Raw genomic sequence first — 22,403 nt, 5'->3', positions numbered from 1 at the left:
CTTGTAGTTCAAATTTGAATTATGCACATTAAATGCCCAGAAACTCAATTAATGCATAAAAATACCAAACGAACTCGGAATAATTCCAAATTTAAACACGACACTCATGTACTAGTTATATGTTCATTGCACGTAAATGTTCTAGCAATTCAAACACCATCCTTTCCCTCGGTAACACCATTTTGTCTTCCAAAACATAATGAAAAAATCAGGTATACAACAAACAGTTTACTAGAAAGATTCGTGTGGGATGCGATATAAAATATCTTGGCGCACCATCTTGTTTGGCTTACGCAGGAAGCTTCGTCGTCTGCAGCCCACCGCCCCCACTTGAACCACACTTGTGCGCCAGTTTCTCACGACACCGAGCAAAATTTTTTTGCCACCGCGGAAATATCTATCTCCCCGCCCCCTCCCTCCTACCAAAAGCCACATTTCCACTGTCCCCCTTGCTTTCCAAGTTCAAGCCTTCACTGCTGCTTACTGGACAGCTCTGCCTCCTCGCCGGTGACCCTTCTTCATGCAGAGCCGCCTCCTCGCCGGCTACCCTTCTTTTTGCAGCGCCGCCTCCTCGCCGGCGACCCTTCTTCTTGCAGCTCTGCCTCCTCGCCGGCGACCCTTCTTCTTGTTGCGCGACCTCCTCGCCGCCGACCCTTCTTATTGCTGCATCGCCTCGTCGATATGGTCAGGTAATCCACACCCCACCGACACCATCCTCCTCCTTACCCATTCCACATGCCCAGACCAATGGCGCGGCACCTTCCACCAAAATTACTGCCCCCTCTTCCAATTAAGTGCCACCCACAGCCATTTTGCACGCAGTATAATGTGGAGCTCAGTAGCATGCGACCGCACGCGTCCATGAAGTCGCTATGGCTGCCAAGCGTGTCGACCACCAGATCTTGGAGGAGCACCTCGTCTTTGAGGTCACCTTCGACACCGCCACGTGGTTGTCTACTTTAAAATACAGTATATGATGTTTTCTGGAGGCCACCGCTAGTGCCTTCTAGTGATTTGTCCTTTGTAATGTTAATATGCAATCTGATGTTCAGTTAACAGTTTAGTCCTCTGAAATGTAATGTTCAGTTAACACTTTGGTCCAACAATTGCTACATTTCGTAATACTGTTCTCAAGCATTCTTTGTTTTGTTAACTGTCTTATCTTCTAGTACATGTTTTTATTCTGCAATGTCGTGCTCAGTTAACTATTTTGGTTCATTCAGTCTGCTGTCCATTTAACTGTTTGGTTTAGTTCTGCAATTTAATTTTCATTTGTTGTGGGTACAATTCTGTATTGTTATGCATGTGACACCAATCACTGGTACATCGACGTCCTAAACAAACGGTTTAAAACCCCTTTCCGTGACGGCATTTGGAACCGTCATCGAGTGTGTGCGATAGGGTGTCCTTCCCACACGACCCAGAAATCGTTGGGGATAGGCCCTCCTGGGACCCAGGCTAGGGCCGTGTGTGATCGGGCGAGGCATCGAAACCTAATCATTTCCGTAGGTATGTACATCCCACACGGTGAATCCCAGAAATCATTTCCGTAGGTATGTACATCCCACACGGTGAATCCGAGAAATCATTTCCGTAGGTATGTACATCACACACGGTGAATCCCAGAAATCATTTCCGTACGTATGTACATCCCACATGGTGAATCCCAGAAATCAGTTTCGTAGGTATGTACATCCCACATGGTGAATCCCAGTAAATCATTTCTATAGGTATGTACATCCCACACAGTTCTTTGTGTGGAAACGTTTGTGCAAGGTGGCCTAACGCAAAAAGTTCATTGTCGGAAGCCATGTGTGATTGTTAGTTGATTGAACACGCCTACTTTCTAGAAACCATGCAGGTTGTTTGAGTTCGTCGCCCACGGTGCTATCTGAGTAACCGTTTGCAATAGAAAACCCCAATAAGCAAGGTAATTAGCCTATTATTGATAATCCATGTACTAATCAAACTGATATTTCTTATAAAACACGCCAGATATTTCATATCCGTATAAAAGCAACCAGGATTTCATAATGGAATTACATCAGATAGCTTCGGCACTCAGTTATGCCATTACACAACAACACCAAGTTTCACATGCTGTTGTAAATTTTTGAAATGGCGCAAGGGGTAAAAACAAGGTAAAAGAGTTGGTACCATCCTATAGTTGACTGATGTATTCTTCATTGTGCAAACAAAGATCTTGCTGTTATTCATCGCAAGTTTCTTCATCCTAACAATCTTTCTGAGTTTCTTGACTTGACTGATATTCATGGACATCTCATTTCCCCATATGCAAAATGGGTCGAATAGTGGGTCTAAGCCTCTGACAGCAGGACCTACATGTGCAAGACCAAATTATAAGAAACCTAAATATTAGAATGATTCCTGCAACTGCACAAGAATGGCTATTAGCCAAAGGACCCTGCTTGAACAAGCCTCGATGGTAAACCGCAGTGTCTCCCATTGTTTCCTTGCAACACACATAACGAAGATCTTGATCAGGTTAACTGAGAGTTGCCATACTATCAGTAGAATATGTATTGAGTTTAGCCAAATTCGATTGTTGTCACATGCATAACAATACAAAATTGTTCCCATAGCAAATGATAATCAAATTGCAGAACTGAACCAAACAGTTAAATGGACAGTAGACCAAATGAACCAAAATAGTTAACTGAGCACGACATTGCAGAATAGAAACCTGTACTAGAAGATAAGACAGTTAACAAAACAAAGAATGCTTGAGAAAGGTACTATGAAATGTAGCAATTGTTGGACCAAAGTGTTAACTGAACATTACATTTCAGCGCACCAGACTGTTAACTGAACATCAGTTTTCATATTAACATTACAGAGGACAAATCACTAGAAGGCATTGGCGGTGGCCTCTAGAAAACATCACAAACTGTATTTTAAAGTAGACAGCTGCGCGACAGTGTCGATGGTGGCCTCGAAGACGAGGTGCTCCTCCAAGATCTGGCGGTCGACACACATGTCAGCCATAGCGACCTCGTTCGTGCGTGTGGCTGCAGGTTACTCAGCTCCATGTTATACTGCGTGTAAAATGGTTGTGGGCGGCACTTAATTAGAGGAGGGGGCAGTGATTTGGGTGGAAGGTGTCGTTCCGTCGGTCGGGGCATGTGGGATGGGAAAGGAGGAGGATGGTGTGGGTTGGGTGTGGATTACCTGACCATATCGACGAGGCCGCACAGCTAGAAGATGGGTCGGTGGTGAGGAGGCCGCGCAGCAAGAAGAAGCGACGCCGGCCAGGAGGCGGCGCTGCAAGAAGAATGGTCACCGGCGAGGAGGTTGAGCTGCCAGTAAGCAGCAATGAAGGTTTGAACTTGGAAAGCAAGGAGGAACAATGGAAATGTGGCTTTTGGTGGGAGGGAGGGGTCGGGGAGATAGATATTTCCACGGTGGCAAAAAAATTTTGCTCGGTGCTGCGAGAAACTGGCGCGCAAGTGTGGTTCAAGCGGGGCGATGGACTGTAGACGATGAAGCTTCCTGCGTAAGCCAGATAAGACGGTGCGCCAAGATATTTTATACCGCATCCCACACGATTCTTTCTAGTAAATTTTTTGTTGTATACCTGATTTTTTCATTATGTTTTGAAAGAAAAAATGGTGTTACGGAGTGAAAGGATGGTGTTTGAATTGCTACAACATTTACGGACGATGAACATGCAACTAGTACATGAGTGTCATGTTTAAATTTGGAATTATTCTGGGTTTGTTTGGCATTTTAATGCATTAGTTGAGTTTCTGGGCATTTAATGTGCATAATTCAAATTTGAACTACAAGCACATGCTCCAATGCACCAAAGTTTGCCGAAAAATCACATGTTTGTCTTTGTGTGAATTTATAGGTTCCATGCAAGAAATGGAAATAAAATTCAAACATCTGGGTGTCGTGGCTCGGCCGGAATGATTGAGAAACTTGGTTTTTTTAATTCCCATAAATCCAAAACATGGCTGGAAATCATGAAACTTGGCATGGTGTCATGACATGGCACCAACATGCTGTAGTAATTTTTTTGGCCGAATTGGGACAAGCTTTGTTGTAAACTTCTTGCAAACCGGAGCTTCCCTCAAGAAGGCTCCTGGTTTTGAGGGGGAATGTGTCACCTCCGTGTGTGAAATGACATACATACACTGCCTTCTCCCGCCTTAATTTTTTTTACACAGGCAGATTAGACCAAATCGAAGTATCGTGCTAAATTTCGGAATTATTCCGTGTTCATTTGGACTTTTATACATTAATTGAGTTTCTGGGCATTTAAGATGCATAATTCAAATTTGAACTACAAGCACAGGCTCCAGTGCACCAAAGTTGTTTGAAAAATCACATGTGTGTCCTTGGGTGAATTTCTTGGTCCCATGCAAGAGATGGGAGTGAAATTCAAACATCTGGGCGTCGTGGCTCGGCTGGAAAGATTGAGAAACTTGGTTTTTTTAATTCCTGTAATTCCAAAACATGCCTAAAAATCATGAAACTTGGCATGGTCTCATGACATGGCACCAACATGCTGTGGTAATTTTTTTGGCCGAATTGGGACAAGCTTTGGTGTAGGCTTCTTGCAAACCGGAGCTTCCCCCAAGAAGGGTCGTGGTTCCGAGAGGGAACGTGTCACCTTCTTGTGCGAAACGACATACGTACACTGCCTTCTCCCACCTTTATTTTTTACACAGCCAGATTAGACCAAATAGAAATACCGTGCTAAATTTTGGAATTATTCCGGGCTCGTTTCGCCTTTTTCATACATTAATTGAGTTTCTAGGCATTTAATGTGCATAATACAAATTTGAACTGCAAGCACATGCTCCAGTGCAGCACAGTTGTTTGAAAAATCACATGTGTGTCCTTGGGTGAATTTCTAGGTCCCATGCAAGAGATGGGAGTGAAACTCAAACATCCAGGCATCGTGGCTCGGCCAGAAAGATTGAGAAACTTGGTTTTTTAATTCCTGTAATTCCAAAACACGCCTGAAAATCATGATACGTGGAATGGTGTCATGACATGGCACCAACATGCTGCAGTAATTTTTTTGGCTGAATTGGGACAAGCTTTGGTGTAAGCTTCTTGCAAACCGAAGCTTCCCTCAAGAAGGCTCGTGGTTCCGAGAGGGAACGTGTCACCTTCGTGTGCGAAACGACATACGTACACTGCCTTCTCCCACCTTAATTTTTTTACACGGCCAGATTCGACCAAATAGAAGTACCATGCTAAAATTTGGAATTATTTCCGGTTCATTTGGCCTTTTTTATACATTAATTGATTTTCTGGGCATTTAATGTGCATAATTCAAATTTGAACTACAAGCACATGCTCCAGTGCACCAAAGTTATTTGAAAAATCACATGTTTGTCCTTGGGTGAATTTCTTGGTCCCATGCAAGAGATGGGAGTGAAATTCAAACATCTGGGCGTCGTGGCTCGGCCGAAAAGATTGAGAAACTTGGTTTTTCTAATTCCTGCAATTCCAAAACACGCCTGAGAATCATGAAACTTGGCATGGTCTCATGAAATGGCGCCAACATGCTGTGGTAATTTTTCTGTCCGATTTGTGAAGGCGCACACATTAACAATCAACAAAATCATTTTGGAACAAGTGTTGTCATGTTACAAATCGGAAACACGAGTATTATTGAAACTGTTGGCATTCGACATACCAATTACGTGCGGCCACGCGTCCCCTTTTTTTATTGGCTAGGATGTGCCGTGTGGGGTAGCTATTTGAGTACGAGAGGCATGCGCGATCAGACCCCTGCGCGTGCTCATCGGGAGGAGAGCCCTTTTGGTCGCTACCCGCCGCGTGCCTCCCTCCCAACGTCTCCATTAATGGCGCACGAGCACCAGTTCTACGGCGTGGCTATATGTTTCATTGGACTGAGATTTAAGAGAGAAAAATGAAAATCTGAAAAGAAAGTTTTGCATGGATCTTGATGTAAGATCTGACGGACCTACATAGCATCGACTGCGACTTATAGCAAGCATGATGAATATAAGGACGATGACATTGGATAATAATTTTCTTGCATATTTATAAACATAATTAAAAAAAATCCACATGTGGCAACGCCCGATATACACAAGGGCAAAAGAAGAAGGAAGACAATTAGTCTCCGCGGGCGGCGACGAGCTCTTTCTTGTTCTCAAGATGCTGCTTGAGAGCATCCACTGGTTCCTCCACCAGCATTCTGCGCTCGATGCGCGGCATGGCATTCTCGTCCATAAGTTTCTCGACGATGACGTCGGTCCTCTTCAACAAGGCAGTGGTCTGCTCCTGCTGCTCCGCACTTCCGACGATCTTCGCCCTCAGCAGGTCGCCCTCGGCCCAGAGCTTCGCATTGTTCTCATTTAGTTGCCGGATGACGTCAGTAGACTATTCAAATGAGGCTTGCAGGTCATCCTGCAACCTCACCCACCTAGAGATCTGACCCATCTGCCTAAGGACGAGGGCACCCATGCGCCTATTAGAGTCCTCGCCTGCCCGCGAGGCATTTTCCTAGGCCGCCGCGGCGCGGGAGGACATCTCTGCCGCATTCGCGGTGCGGCGGGATATCTCTTCTACTTCCGCAGCGCGGCCGGACTAATCTGCTGCTTCGACGACGCGGCAGGTCCTCCGTGCTGCTTCGGCGGCGCATCGGAACCTCTCTGCTGCTACGGCCGTGCGGCGAGACATGTTGGCTGCTTTCGCGGCGAGGCGGGACATCTCTCGTGCTCCCGCTTCCAGGCTCGCCTCTCCCTGGTGGCAATCTCTCGACCCAGAACTCACGCTGGCCATGGAGGACGCAAGGGAACGATGATGAGTGACTTGTTTGTTGTTGACTTTTTGTGGATAAGGAGTTGAGGAGGAATGTGCAGTCATATTGGAGTAGTAGTATTTATAACCACGTAGTAATACGCTCCTAAGTGGGAAACCATTTAGGTTTTGATCGGTGTGAACATTTTTGCAATTTGGAAAAATGACGGGACGCATGCTCAAAATTTACTGATGGTTATAAGTGCGGCACTATTCCCGGAAGGCGTAACGTGGGCACGTACGCCTTCTCGGCCGCGTACGTGGCATTTGCACCATAGGGTGCACCGCAATAGGCACTGTCATCACACGTCTTGTTCCAACAACCATGTGCGCTCGTTATTACCATCACACTCTTCTTTTAATTAGAATGGGTGTGACCGTCTAGCATACACACGTTGATCTATCTAACTGTTTCATTTTGTTGTGGCTAATTGCAAACAGTTCATCCATGTGAAGTGTATGTCATCAATCGTAGACACTTTGATCTGGCTTACCCATTTCTGTTCTGTTGCCTAATTGCAAACAGTTAATCCTTCTGAAGCGTATGCCCTCAATCACACACACCTTGATCAGGCTAACCATTTCTTTTGTGTTGCCTAATCACATACAGTTCATTCGAGTGAACCATATGCTATATATCGCAGACACCTTCATCTGGCTTCCCATTTCTTTTGTGTTGCCTAATCACAAACAACTCATCTGAGTGAACATATGCTCTATATCGCACACGCCTTCATCAGGCTGCCTGTTTCTTTTGTTCCGCCTCATCACAAAAAGTTCATTGGACTGAACCGTATGCCCTGGATTGCACACGCAACTAAAATCTGAACCGTGTTTGATGCATCCTCCATTGTGAATGTTTTGCACCTTTTTTGATGGTTTTTTTACATCCCCGTTTGTCATTAATGCATCGCACATAGTTTCGTGAAAGGGTCTCTGATCGTAGTGTCGCGTTAGCAGCAACCTATAGTAGTGAATCGAATTTGGTTGTACTCAATACATATTCTACTGATAGTATGAAAACTCTCAGTTAACCTGATCAAGATCTTCCTTATGGGTGTTGCAGGGAAACAATGGGAGACACCGCGGTTTACCATCGAGGTTCGTTCAAGCAGGGTCCTTTGGCTAATAGCACATTATTGTGCGGTTGCAGGAATCATTCTAATATTTAGGTTTCTTACAATTTGGTCTTGCACATGTAGGTCCTGCTGTTAGAGGCTTAGACCCACTATTCGACCCATTTTGCATATGGGGAAATGAGATGTCCATGAATATCAGTCAAGTCAAGAAACTCAGAAAGATTGTTAGGATGAAGAAACTTGCGACGAATAACAACAAGATCTTTGTTTGCACAATGAAGAAGACATCAGTCAACTATAGGATGGTACCAACTATTTTACCTTGTTTTTACCCCTTGCTCCATTTCAAAATTTACAACAACAACTTATGCATAGCTTTGTTTTCAGTACTTTTCAAAGCAGTTCACCGATGATTACCTCTCAAACCACCTGCATGGTCAAGAGGCGAGGAATGTATTCATTCAACACCCACGATACAATATTGAACTCTTTCTGAAGAGGACGAAGGTCGGGCAGGCAATTATCCATAGCCACTGGCCTAAAGTTGCAAGGACATTCAATATCACTGAAGGCTCCATATTTGCCTTCCGCCTCTGCAGTTTCCTAGATGAGATTCATCTGTCTATTTACCATGTGTGATGCTACTTTCCAAAGGTTTTTGTTGCTGCATGTGAAACTTGGTGCTATTGTGTAATGGCGTAACTGAGTGCCGAAGCTATCTGATGTAATTTGATTATGAAATCATGGTTGATTTAATACGGATATGAAATATCTGGCATGTTTTATAAGAAATATCAGTTTGATTAGTACATGGATTATCAATAATTGGCTAATTACCCTGCTTATTGGGGTTTTCTATTGCAGACGGTTACTCAGACAGCACTGTGGGCGATGAACTCAAACAACCCGCATGGTTTCTAGAAAGTAGGCGTGTTCGATTAACTAACAATCACACTCGGCTTCCGATTGCGAACTATTTGTGTTAGGCCACCTTGCACAAACGTTTCCACACAAAGAACTATGTGTGATATACATACCTACACAAATGTTTTTCTAGGATTCACCGTGTGGGATGTACATACCTATGGAAATGATTTTCTGGGATCCACCGTGTGGGATGTACATACCTACGGAAATGATTTTCTGGGATTCAACGTGTGGGATGTACATACCTACGGAAATGATTTTCTTGGATTACCGTGTGGGATGTACATACCTACGGAAATGATTGGTTTTCGATGCCTTGGCCGATCGCACACGGCCCCAGCCTATGTCCCAGGAGGGCCTATCCCCGTCGATTTCTGGGTCATGTGGGAAGGACCCCCCTATCGCCCACACTCACTTGGCGACGGTTCCAAATGCCATCGCGGAAAGGGGTTGAAAACCATTTGTATAGCACGTCGATGTACCAGTGCATGGAGAAGTTAGAATACAATAGGGATAATGCAAAAGTAAAATATGAATGGGTTTTCAACAGTACTCAAAGTAGTGATTTGCTTTATTATACTAATAGATCTCAGGAGGGTTTTGTCATGTTTGTGTGGATGAAGTGTTCGAAGATCGAGGAGGTCTCGATAGGTGGAGAAGGAGGAGAGGCAAGAGTGCAAGCTTGGGGATGCCCAAGGCACCCGAAGTAAATATTCAAGGATACTCAAGCGTCTAAGTTTGGGTATGCCCCGGAAGGCATCCCATCTTTCTTCCATAAGTATCAGTATATGTTTCGGTTTTTGTTTTGTTCACGTGATATGTGTAAATCTTGGAGCATAGTGTGCCTTTTATTTTTCTTTTAATAATGCAGCATGCTGGTATGTGATAGTCCTTGGTCGATTTATAGAATGCCTTATGCTTCATTTATATCATTTGAAGTTTGGATTGCCTGTTTCTCTACATATGGAAAACCGTTATTTCTAGAATGCTCTTTTGCTTCACTTATATTTATTAGAACGTGGGCAAGTCTTTTGTAGAAAGAATTAAACTCTCTTGCTTCACTTATATCTATTTTGAGAGTCGACAGGAATTGGTCATTTACATGGTTAGTCAGGAATTTTGTAATAAGTATGTGAGTTCTTTATGACTAATGTGAGTCCATGGATTATACACACTCTTGCCTTTTCGCAATTTGCTAGCCTCTTCGGTACCGTGCATTGCCCCTTCTCACCTCGAGATGTGGTGCAAACTTCGCCAGTGCATCCAAACCCCGTGATATGATACGCTCTATCACACATAAGCCTCACTATATCTTCCTCAAAATAGCCACCTACCTACCTATTATGGAATTTCCATAGCCATTACGAGATAGTCAAAGTAGCACCGTGTTTTTCATATAGAGAGTCTTCTATGTTATCACTTTCATATACTAGTGGGAATTCTTCATTGTAGAGTTACATGCACACCCACTTAGTTTTAATTTTGAGCTTTCATACACTTATAGATCTTTGTGCATCTGTTGCATGGCAATCCCTACTCCTCACATTGATATCAATTGATGGGCATCTCCATAACCCGTTGATTAGTTGCGTCGATGTGAGACTATCTCATTTTTTGTCTTCTCCAAATTAATCTGTACCACCGTATTCTATTCCACCCATAGTGCTATATCCATGGCTTGCACTCATGTATCGAGTGAGGGTTGAAAAATCTGAAGCGCGTTAAAAAGTATGAACAATTATTTGGATGACACCAGGGTAGTACATAATAAATACTTTGTGTTAAGAATATGGAGCATGACAAGACTATATGATTTTGTAGGGATATCGTTCTTTAGCCTTGATATTTTGGAAGACATGATTGTTTGTTGGGATGCCTGAGTATTAATGTCTTTATGTCAAATTATAGACTATTGCCCTGAATCACTCATATCATATTCATGCCATGATTAGACTATATGGTCAATATTATGCTAGGTAGCATTCCACATCAAAAATTATATTTTTTATCATTTACCTACTCGAGGACGAGCAGGAATTAAGCTTGGGGATGATGATACTTCTGAAGGAAATATGCCCTAGAGGCAATAATAAAGTTGTTATTTATATTTCCGTATATCATGATAAATGTTTATTATTCATGCTAGAATTGTATTGACCGGAAACTTGATACAAGTGTGGATACATAGACAAAACACCGTGTCCCTAGTAAGCCTCTACTAGACTAGCTCGTTAATCAAAGATGGTTAAGTTTCCTAACCATATACATGTGTTGATAAACGGGATCATATCATTAGGGGAATGATGTGATGGACAAGACCCATCTGTTAGCTTAGCATGTTGATCGTTCAGTTTTATTGCTATAGATTTCTTCATGTCATATACCTATTCCTTTAACTATGAGATTATGCAACTCCCGGATACCGGAGGAATACCTTGTGTCGTGGATTTGTCACGGCAGATGTCCTAGTGAAAGGACTTAGTCGTGGAGCCATCGCGACAGGTTAGCTTAAAGGGGTTAAAGCGGACAAGGGACACAAGGAATTATATTGGTTCGACACCTTACGATGAAGGTAAAGCCTACTCCAGTTGTGATGGAATTGCTAGGGTTTCGATGACCAGGGAGCGCATCCGCTTTGCCTGGCTCTCGAGTTATTGTTGTATGTCCCTGAACCGCCATCGGGTCGTCCCTTTATATACACAGGTTGACGCCTGACGGTTTACAGAATCCCGAGGCCGGCTCATAAACGTGCCCGGCTCGGTTTCTACCTCTCCTTGCCTTACAACATAAGTTACATATCATATGGCGGTTAATGCCTATGGGATCTAATATGCCTTTCGGCCCTAAGCCTTCATGTTAGATCTCCTCTGTAAAGCGCCATACCTCTTGTCTTCATGGGCTTCAAACATGACCAACTCCTTGTGGACATAACCCGGCCCCTCATGGCCGGTTTATACTTAATATTAATATCCCCAACATTAGGCCCCAGATTGATTTGAACTCGTTCATGTCAATCTTCAACATTTAGAAAAATTCCTCCTTCTGCACCTTTGCGTAGATCTTGTAAACCGCCATGACATCATCTTCTAGGTTCGTAATAAACCGCCATGACGTCACCTATTCATTAAAACTGAAGATACCCTTCATTAATGATCCTCCAACAATCGAGGCAAAAACTTTACTGCATATCCATTTTTTGGGCTCCTCGATTTCCACGCATGTCGCTTATCTCTTTGTCTTATAAATAGGGCCGAGGGTCCCTTTCCTTTCCTCCCATTGCCTCTTCGTCTCTCTTCTATCTCGCGTCGCCTCGGCACTCGAGCGCCGCCGCCATCGTCGACCTTCGCTTCTGGCTCAACTCCGGCCGCTGCATCACCCTGACCGTACCAGAAACCCACAGCGCCTCTCCACTGTTTCACAGCTTCAGTAAGTTGTTCTTCCTTTCCTCTGTAGATTCGCTAGGGTTCGCGCGAGTTCATATAAACTTCATGGTGTTCTTCCCTTGTTCTTCATTAGATCGTATGTAATGGACTCCAAACTTGATGTACTTCCATGCGGTAGTAATGATAACCCTTATTTTGTCATCAAACCATGTTCTTTGTGCATAAAAATCTGATCTGGAACTTCACAAACTGCTCCGGCACCAATTTTTAGGTCTAAATATTTTCCTTTTCCTGACATGTGGTAGATCCAAAATTTCAATGTGAACCTGTGAATCTTGTTTTTCCTCACTTAGTCGTTTTCTACTTCAGGTCTGTACTTTCATTGTTTACGTAGGCGGTTTATCCTTTAGAAAATAATCTGTCATATGCCATTATTCCCCTTGTAAACTGCCAATCGCTTTACCATTTATAATAGCATCAACCTCCGGTTTAACAATTTTGCATGCTTGAATGCCTTTTCTATAACCTGCTACACTTTATGCTTGCCAACCACGAATCTTAAACCGGAATCAATCTTTTTCCAGCTCTTCACTCGAAATGGCCAAACAATTTTATGCCTATAACTGGGTCCCTTCCCGGGTTACTGAAGAGCAACTAGATGGATGCGTCAGAACTGGTGTTTTATCAAAACAAAGCAAAATCCACTGGCGAGTTCCCGGTCCAGAAAATCCTACTACCCCCAAGGATGGCGAGGTAGTAGTATTTGTTGATCACATGAACCCTGGTTTTAAACCGCCTGGATCCAAGTTTTTCCGTGATGTGCTTGCCAGCTTCCATATCCACCCTCAAGATATTGGACCCAACTCTGTGTCCAATATTTGCGACTTTCAAGTGTTTTGTGAAGCCTATCTGCAAGAAGAGCCAACTGTTGAATTTTTCCGGGATTTTTTCTATTTGAACCATCGTACTGAATCCGTAGACGGGCCCAACACTGAACTTGGCGGCGTCTCCTCTCAGAAAAGGAAGGATGTCAGCTTCCCTCACGCCAAACTTCACAGTCATCCTAAGGATTGGAACCAGACTTGGTTCTACTGTAAGGATACTTCTCCTGAAGATGAGAACCCTCTGCCAGGTTATCGTGCTCACTGGCTTACGAACACACACCCATTTCCGCAACAGCTGACTGCCAAGGAACAGGCCACATACGCACCACAACTCGCCAAGCTCAGAGCTTTCATGGCTAACGGTTTGACAGGAGTGGACTTTGTTCGTTGCTGGATATCTTGGAGTATTTTACCGTTAAGCCGCCGCCCTGGTTTAATGTGTGAGTACATAGGGGACTCGAAAGATCCTAACATCATATTGATATTCAGCTAATAGAGGCTGAAGTTACTGAGTCTGTTAAGAAGATGCTGAATGAATCGGAAGCTGTATGCAGTAGGACCGAGTTAAGTCCCTTTTATACATTGAATAAACCGCCAGCTGTAAGAATTGCCTCACTCCTGCTTTGTACTTGATATTCTTAACTGTGCAATCTTCTATATTCTCTGTCAATCTTTTAACAGGGTGACGACCCATTTTGGAAGAAGAAACCTCAAGATAAACCGGCCAAGACCCCTCGACCTAAGACGAAGGTTGTCAAGAGACCTGCCAAGAAGAAGGCAGTTGAATCCACTGGGTTGAACCTCGATGATGATCTTGATAATCCGGCCTCAGAGGTAGAACTTGACTCTCTTGGTTCGTTTTTCATACACCTCATTGACAATGATTATTATCAGGGTGACACTGAAGCTAGCCAAGCCGATGACGCTGAGGTAATTATCCTTTCCTTCGGTTCAGACCCTCTGCCAACACAAAAAATCCATCAAGCAATCCGGAAAGTAAGATTTTCTCACCCCCTAGCTCACTTGGACCCACACTTTCTTTTGAAGAAGTAGCAACATGAAGCTCGCCGCACAACCCGGCACAACGGCCAAGTAGTCACTTCAGCCGGTTTACCGAACACTCCTGTTCGGAAGCGTCAATCTGAGGTCTCACCCACTTCCGATCCTTCTTATCCCAAGGAAGGTTATTTCCGACAACCCCTTAATCCGTCCAATTCCAATTATCAGGGAATGCCTCATTCATCATCTGGCGAGTCAACGGCCACACAGCTCCCTCCTCTTAAGATTGTTCCTGTGTAAATACTTTAAACTTAATCTTTTGACGCTTGATACTTGCATGTTATACTGACCTTTATATCTTTTCCTTGCAGGGCCAAGGCCACCCAGCAAGAAAGCTCGGGTGAATAAACCGTCTGATGACCATGTGGTTGTTGAACCGGAGAGAACTCCAGAACTAGAAGGAACGAATGCTGACACCATGTTTGATGATCCGCCCCCTCAAGACCATGATTTTGTTGAACAAGTAGAAGTTAATGCAACAGGCCATGCTGATAAACCGGCAAGCCCGGTCCGAACTGATGATACACCGTCAAGTCCAGCTAAGGCCGCTGATAAACCGTCAACTCCAGTAAAAGCTGCTGGTGACAAAGAAGATGATATTATAATTAGTGGCGTTCGCCACACCACCCCTAGGAATCCTGTTGGATTATCAAAGAATAGTGCCAATGAGGAATTTTCTACTATGGGCAAAGGCAAGTGGAGCACAGACTTGTCAAGCTACACCCACCTCAACGCCCAAGAACTTCATTCTGGTTTTTAAACCGTCTGTACACAAACCGTGATTATGAAGCCGGTTTAGTGAATCTGATGAAGGAGCGTTATGAGGTAACTACATAACCTTTTCTCTCTTATGTACAATTTCAAGTACCAACTCCAGTAGCACCCAAGGTACGATTTATGATGCCAATCTAAACCGGGACTTTGTAATATCTCAACTCTGCATGCTTATCCTCCAAGGATTGGTTGATCCTTTTAAGATGAACCGGTGCTTTCACATTGTAATCATGTAACTTTTGCCTGTGTAGCCCCCAAGGGCCGGTTTATCTTTCCAAGCTAAATTGAGACTTTAACCAATGTTACTTTGAGCAAACGTACATTAGCCCCCAAGTGTCAAGAATAATACTTGTATTGTGCTTGGGACTTGTAAAATTTTTCTGATAATCAAGCAAATAGGCATTAGCCCCCAAGTGCCAAGTGTATAAATTGCTACGTGCTTGGTACTTCGAATATTCAATGCCACCTCATAATATGTCCTTCTCTTATAGGCTGAGTTGAGCAAAAAGGAAGCCCAAACGGTTGATCGTCAAGAAAACATCAAATCTCAGCAAGCGGAAACCTCCAAAGCCAAAGAGGAATTGACCAGTGCCTTAGCAGCCATGGATAAGCTAAAAGAAGCTTTTAATAAGGAACGGGCGGATTGGGGCACAGAGAAAACCGGATTACAAAAGAGAGCTGAAGACGCAGAAGCAGCCCTTAAACCGGTGGTCAAAGAACTGACCGACTTAAAGCGGCAAATAAATGCCATGACCTCTGTTGTGTCTGGTAAGTATCCTCATCTGAAGTTTTTCAATATACATTATCTCATCAGTTGCCGGTTTACTGATGCTTGCAATGACACAGGAACTCGGATTACTCATCTGGGCTCTAACATGCGGATGAAACTGAAGGCTACCTATACTTTGATAGAGCAGTTATATTCCGGAGCCCATCGGGCCATTTGCACCGCCGCTCATAACAAAATGCCTCCAACGTTGATAAAGGAAACCATTGAGAAGCTGCCAATGCTGCCTACCCGGTTGAGTGAACTAAAAAGATCAGCTGCAAGGTCAGGTGCGCTGACTGCGCTAATCCAAGCTAAGGCATGGATACCAGATCTTGAACTGTCAGATATAGGCAGCGGCTACCCTGGCGTAAAGGAGGACGGTTCAGAGTTTAACAACGACGATCTTCGAAGGTTGACAAGGGAAATGCGGCCCTTAGCAAGAAAATTGGCAGAGGAAACAGATCTCTCTCACTATCAGCCGGTTTATGATTCTGATCAAAAAACGTATCCTGCGCCAACACATGATGTAGAGGATCTTATTCCGCCAATCCGTAAGCACACCCATGCCCATGATGTTGACCCCTCCAACCTTATAAGTGATGAAGCTGTGATCCAAGCTTTAACTGGAATCGATTGGGCAACCATTGATTTCCAGCCACTAGGTAGAGAGGAGGAGGAGGATGCACTAGCGCAAGACGACCCACAACTTCAAGTCAGCCTGGTGAAAAGTCATGATCCGGAGGCCGGTTTACCCTTGTGCGTACTGCCACACTTGCTGAAAACAATTATTCTTTTTGGGCCTTAAAGCACCTTGTAATAGGCTAGTTCAAAATACTTGGTCTGCTATGCCATCGTGCATATTTATGTTGCCTGATACTGTTAATCTAGCCTGCTTCAGGATATATTATGTTCATAATCCGTAGCAGTGTTATGCAACATGTTCCTGTATATAAGAAATTTTAAAGTGTCCTGGTGGTTTACCGCTGGACGGGTCATGGTGCCCATATATATAGCTGGGGTTTGTAACCAAGGCTGTACTTTGAAAATAATCAAAGATGAAAGAGATGATACCTGTGATATTGAATCACTCTGTTGGTTGACCAACTTTTGTATATTTAGGGTAATAACCCCAATCTTGAGTATTGATAACTCCTTCCCTGTTGTGCCGTTTTATGATAAAACTGTACCAGGTTATAATAAACACCGGTGTATCCATATATAATGTTCGTGACTTGTAGTCGAAACCAGACCGGGTCAATAAACACCGGATTATAACTGATCATGTACTTACAACTTATTGTTGAAAGCCAACCCGGGTCAATAAACGCCGGTTTATCATAAAATATTATAAATCTCCCCAAAGGAAAAAACCTAGCAAAAACATAAAAAGAATATGCAAGGCTTTTCATGGGCTGCCAGGCCCTAAATCGAGGCTTTTCGTGGCAGCCGAGCCACTGAGTTAAACCATTTTTCAAAGCCTTTTAAGATGGACCTCAATCATTAACGAATCGTTGTTTTAACTTTGACAAGTTCAGGGTCCATGAGATTGACTTGTCAAATGTTCGGCGGGTCATACCAGGTTTACCTGGACGGAGTGGCTTACTTAAAAAAGGCAGGATAACCCGGGGTTTTAGGTGAATACACCTGGCTTCCAAGGCTGGCTTGATAGCCTATTGCAAGGGTGCAAGCTCTTTGTTCTTTGAGAAGCAAAGAGCCCCCAAGCAACATTTGAGCTGTGCTCGGTGGGTGCCTATGTTTGAGTTGTGTTGTTGCAACACTCTCTTTGGCCCCACATGATTTCCTTTTGGCCTTAAGCCAATCAAGAGGTGTAGTTATGGTTCAAATACAACCTAGCCCCCAAGTGATTTCCCTAATGGCCTTATGCCAATCAAGAGGTGTAGCTATGGTTCGAATACGACCAAGCCCCCTAGTGATTTCCTTTGATATGTGTGGCCTTATAAGCCGGATCAATAGAACTCCGCTTTATAAACAGATGCCCCCATGTAAGCACACATGATCTAATAAAAACAACAGAGACCCTGCTTTAGCTGAGGCTCCGGTTTATTACATTGATCATAATATATACATTGTCATAATTATGTACATAAGAAGAGCTTATGGCTCAAGTACAGTAAGGCCGAAGATGAGCTATATTCCACGACCGTTGGGTCTCCTCCTCCGATTTATGTGAGTCTTTGTGCTCTCGAACATCGATAAGGTAGTATGATCCGTTGTGCAGATTTTTGCTGACCACAAAAGGTCCTTCCCAAGGTGGGGACAACTTGTGCATATCAGTCTGATCCTGGATGAGTCGGAGCACCAGATCGCCCTCTTGAAAAGTTCTGGTTTTAACCCGGCAGCTGTGATAACGACACAGATCTTGCTGATAAATCGCTGAACGTGCCGCTACGAGATCACGCTCCTCATCTAACAGGTCCAGTGAGTCCTGACGTGCTCTCTCATTATTAGCTTCAACATAAGCTGCCACACGGGGCGAGTCATGACGGATGTCACTAGGGAGAACCGCCTCTGCTCCGTAAACCATGAAGAAAGGCGTGTAACCCATAGATCTGTTCGGTGTGGTGTTGATACTCCATAACACGGAAGGTAACTCCTCCACCCAACAACCCGGCGTCCTCTTTAAAGGAACCATAAGCCGGGGCTTGATGCCTCTCAAAATCTCTTGATTGGCTCTCTCTGCTTGACCATTAGATTGGGGGTGAGCCACTGATGACATGTCAAGCCGGATGTGCTCACGTTGACAAAATTCTTCCATAGCACCCTTGGACAGATTAGTACCATTATCAGTTATGATGCTGTGTGGAAAACCAAAACGGAAGATCACCTTTTTGATGAATTGAACCGCCGTGGCTGCATCACACTTACTAACTGGCTCTGCCTCTACCAACTTGGTGAACTTATCAACCGCCACCAGTAGGCGGGTCTTCCTGTCCTTGGACCTCTTAAAGGGCCCAACCATATCCAGCCCCCAAGTTGCAAACGGCCAAGTGATTGGAATCATTCTCAATTTTTAAGCCGGAACATGAGCGCGGCGTGCAAACTTCTGACAACTTTCGGATTTCGGGTTCCGGCAGACCCTTGAGGTTCGAACACTGGGGTGCACGCAGAGATTTCGCCTCCTACCTACCTGCACCCCTCCGCCTCGCTAAGATCTAAGTTGTGGAAAGAACAACATGAATGACACAGGGTTTATACTGGTTCGGGCCACCGTTGTGGTGTAATACCCTACTCTAGTGTGTGGTGTGGTGGATTGCCTCTTGGGATGATGATGATGAACAATACAAGGAAGAACAGCCTCGCGAGGGTCTGCTCTTGGCTGGGGCGATGAACTGCTGGGAGGAGTTCGGTCACCCTTCTCTCTCTCTCTCTAATTCTCTGAGCTCCACTCCTCTCTCTCTCTCCGATTGTTTTTTCTCTCTTTCTTTCTTCTCTCCCTTTCTTCTCTACCTTTATTCTCTACCTCCCCCCTCGGGGTGGCTAGTCCTATTTATGGAGGCCCTAGTCCTCTTCCCAAATATCGAGCGGGAAGGGAGCCAACAATGGCGGGCTAATTTGAAGGGGGACAGCTAGTACCAGTTATCCTAACAAAAGTAGTCTTCGCCTGCACAAAGCTCTGGTGGTGACGCCGTCTTGGGCTCCATGATGACCTCCGTCTTGCAGTCCTCCTGATCTTGGTCTTGTTGCACCGAAATGGCAACCTTTGCCTGATGCCTCGGTACTCCGCGGCTGCGCTTGCTCCCTTTGCACCAAAGAGGAAAGGAGGACGCTGCGCGGGCTGGCACCCGCCTGGCGCCTTTGGTCGTCACGGCTTGCGTCATGGGCACCTCGTGAGGTACCCCGCCTTGATATCTCCGCCTCCTCGTGAGCCAGCCTGATGAGGTCGTGCCTGAGGAAGCTCCGCGTCGTCCGCTCCGCGAGGCTTGGCCCCTCGCGAGGGTCTTGGGTCTGTGTTGGTGAAGATGGGCCGTGCTGGGCCCCCCTTTGAGCCACACCGCAGGCCGCCGGCAGGCAAGTCTGGGGACCCCCGTTCCCAGAACACCGACAGTAGCCCCCGGGCCCAAGGCGCGCCCGGACTTGGCCGTGCAGGGAGCCGGAAGGGCAAGAGCGAAGCGCCGCGGGCCCTAACAGCCTGCGGCCTTGGGCGCCGCGTGGCGGTTGATTGGACGTGGGCGTCTCCACTTCCCCATGGCGCCTCGGCAACTGCACGGATTGGACAAGTCCCTGCATGCAAAGCGGGTCATGATTACCTGCGATCGTGGGGGTCGACGGTTGGCCTTCGCCGGCCATAAGTACGGAACAGCGCGCGCCCTTCCAGTTCATTCCCCCTTGCTTCTCCTTCTTCCCGGTCCTTGCTCCGTCTTGCTGCGATGGCTCCAATCCGCCGGTTCTCGACGGCAGAGAAGGGAAAGGCTCCCCGAGGGGAACCTGACCCGCTCCTGCCGAAGAAACGGCTCGTCCTCCGTGGCCCGGACGAGGGGGCCCATCAGGTGGTACCGAGGCCTTGGTGCGTGCGGGCACCGCCGGGGTTCCCGCTTCCCTTGTATTCCCACATCGAGGGCCCTGAAGGAGCTGATGCTGATCGCCATGGGCGGCGCCGCCGTCGGCGCCGTCGGGTCACGAAGGTGTGGGTCATCCCCCCTGGGGTCCATACCGAGGGCTCCTGCCGAGAGCTCGTGCTCAACGTCGCCATGCCTCCTCAGTCTTGGGTTCGCCTTCCTCCCTTCTTCGCCTCCATCGTCCCGTAGGGAGAGCCCCTGGAGCTTTGGCTGCAGCACACCGGCTGCAGCACCCTCGGGACCGAGGCAGAGGTCGCGGTCGTTGCCCCAGGCGAGGTCTTGATGACTCGAGGCTGGAGCGAAATCGCCCGGGTTTGCAGGACAAGAGGTGCCTTCGCGATCCACTTGGAGTACGACGGTGCTTCGGTGATGTTCTTCAAGGTCTTCGATGCGAACGGGCACCGGCTGGAGTGCTGCCCCGGGAGAGGTGGCCGGGACCCTGCTGCGGCGAGGACTGGGCCCGCCGATCGCTCCCTTGGCGGCTCCTCAGGTGGTGGAGGCGTCGGAGGTTCCAGCAACTCTGGCGAGCTCTTCGCGACTCCGGAGATGAGCGACGACAGCTATGAGCCCCCGAGCCGGCGCCGCTCCTGGAGCAGGGAGGGCTCGTCAGGCCGCCGCCGACTCTGATCTGGATGGGGTTGGCGCCGGTGCTTGACAGCCCACTGTTGATGATGGCGTCTTCTGCAGGGGCGCGCGTAGTTAGCGTCCCTTTAGGATCTGTTCCCTGCGAGGAATCAAAGACGCGTCCCGTGGGGGCTTGCAAGGTGCCTGTGATCCTGTTTTGTTAATACAACCCTTGTCGTAGAACTGTGCGAGTTGCTCATTCCGTCTTAGCTCAGTCCTCCCTTTCAAACCTCACGAGGGCTTGGTGCTCTCGCCGACAGGTCCCAGTCCCAAGGCGGCTTCAGCCGTCGCTGGTATGCTAGGTCGCGATGCCGTGGTCAAGGCCAGGAGGTGAGCGACCTGGAGTCCGGTAAGAGCCCCTGAGTCGCGATGCTCAGGAGGTCCCCTTTGGCGCTCAAGCAGCCGTTGTTCGGTGAGAAAGGAGATTGGCTTCGCTAACACGGGATTGCATTAGGTGCGGGGATGGTGCCACGGTAGCTGGTGCTTCCGGGTGGTGACTTATCTCGAGAATCAGGGGTCGCTCTCTGGTGTGTCGCCGGGTCCGTGCATCAGCAGGCGCGAGGTTGCTCTTGAAGATGTCGCCCTTGGCCTTGGCCCCACGGCCGAGGCCGAGGCGCGTGTCCTGTCTTCTGCAGCACTGACGCGGGTGCTCACCCACATCTACCTTCGCGATCCCGACGTCGACCTCGACGGCCTGCTGGAGCCAGTAAGCGGCGAGCGTGCCGCTGCCGCTGCCGTCGCCATGAAGGGTCACGCGGAGGCTCTGCTGGGGAAGTTCCGGGCCTTCAACACCAAGCCGAAGCAAGGCGCTACCGACCCCACTGCTCCGTGAGGCGCACCCACTCCGCGCTGCTCTACCGCCGACAAGTGACTCAGTTGTAGCTCCTGTCCTGCCTTTAATTCCTGCACATGTATCATGCCTCGATGAGGCGTTTAAACTTGCGTTTGGCATTGAGATAACAGTGTGGACTGTAATATTTGCTTTCGAATTCCTTGAAATTTGCGCTTTTCCTTCCTACTTGCTTATGTTCTACGCCGGCAGAGCCCGGCCCCGCGCATACCTCACCCAGCGATAGTCCCGACCGGAAACTAGGACGGGGCCAACGAGTGAGGGGCTACGTGACAAGTTAGGCTCCTGAGTCACGATGCTCAGGAGTCCCCCTTGGCGCACGAACATCAAGTAGGGAGGTGTGATGTGGGTGGATCTACCGTTCTACGTCTGCAGAGCCCGGCCGCGCGCATACCTCACCCAGCGTTAGCCTTTCGGAACTAAGGGGTGAGGGGCTACGTGACCAGTTTGGCTCCTGAGTCACGATGCTTAGGAAGTCCCCCTTGACGCTCAAATGGCCTTCGTACCTTGGCTCCGCTCGGGGAGAGATGCGCGATGAACCAGGCCCGGGGGGGGCCTGGCTGGGCGGCGTGCGTCTGGGCGTAACCCAGGCGCAGCCCCCGTGCCCAGCCCCCTCGCGCGGCACTCCCGAGGGGAGGCGTTACGATGAGGCTAGACACTGAGCTCTGGG

Source organism: Triticum urartu, chromosome 3A, assembly GCF_056163025.1.
Source record: "Triticum urartu cultivar PI428250 chromosome 3A, HENAU_Tu73, whole genome shotgun sequence".
Taxonomy (NCBI): Eukaryota; Viridiplantae; Streptophyta; class Magnoliopsida; order Poales; family Poaceae; genus Triticum; species Triticum urartu.
Note: the sequence above shows the minus strand (reverse complement) of the source record.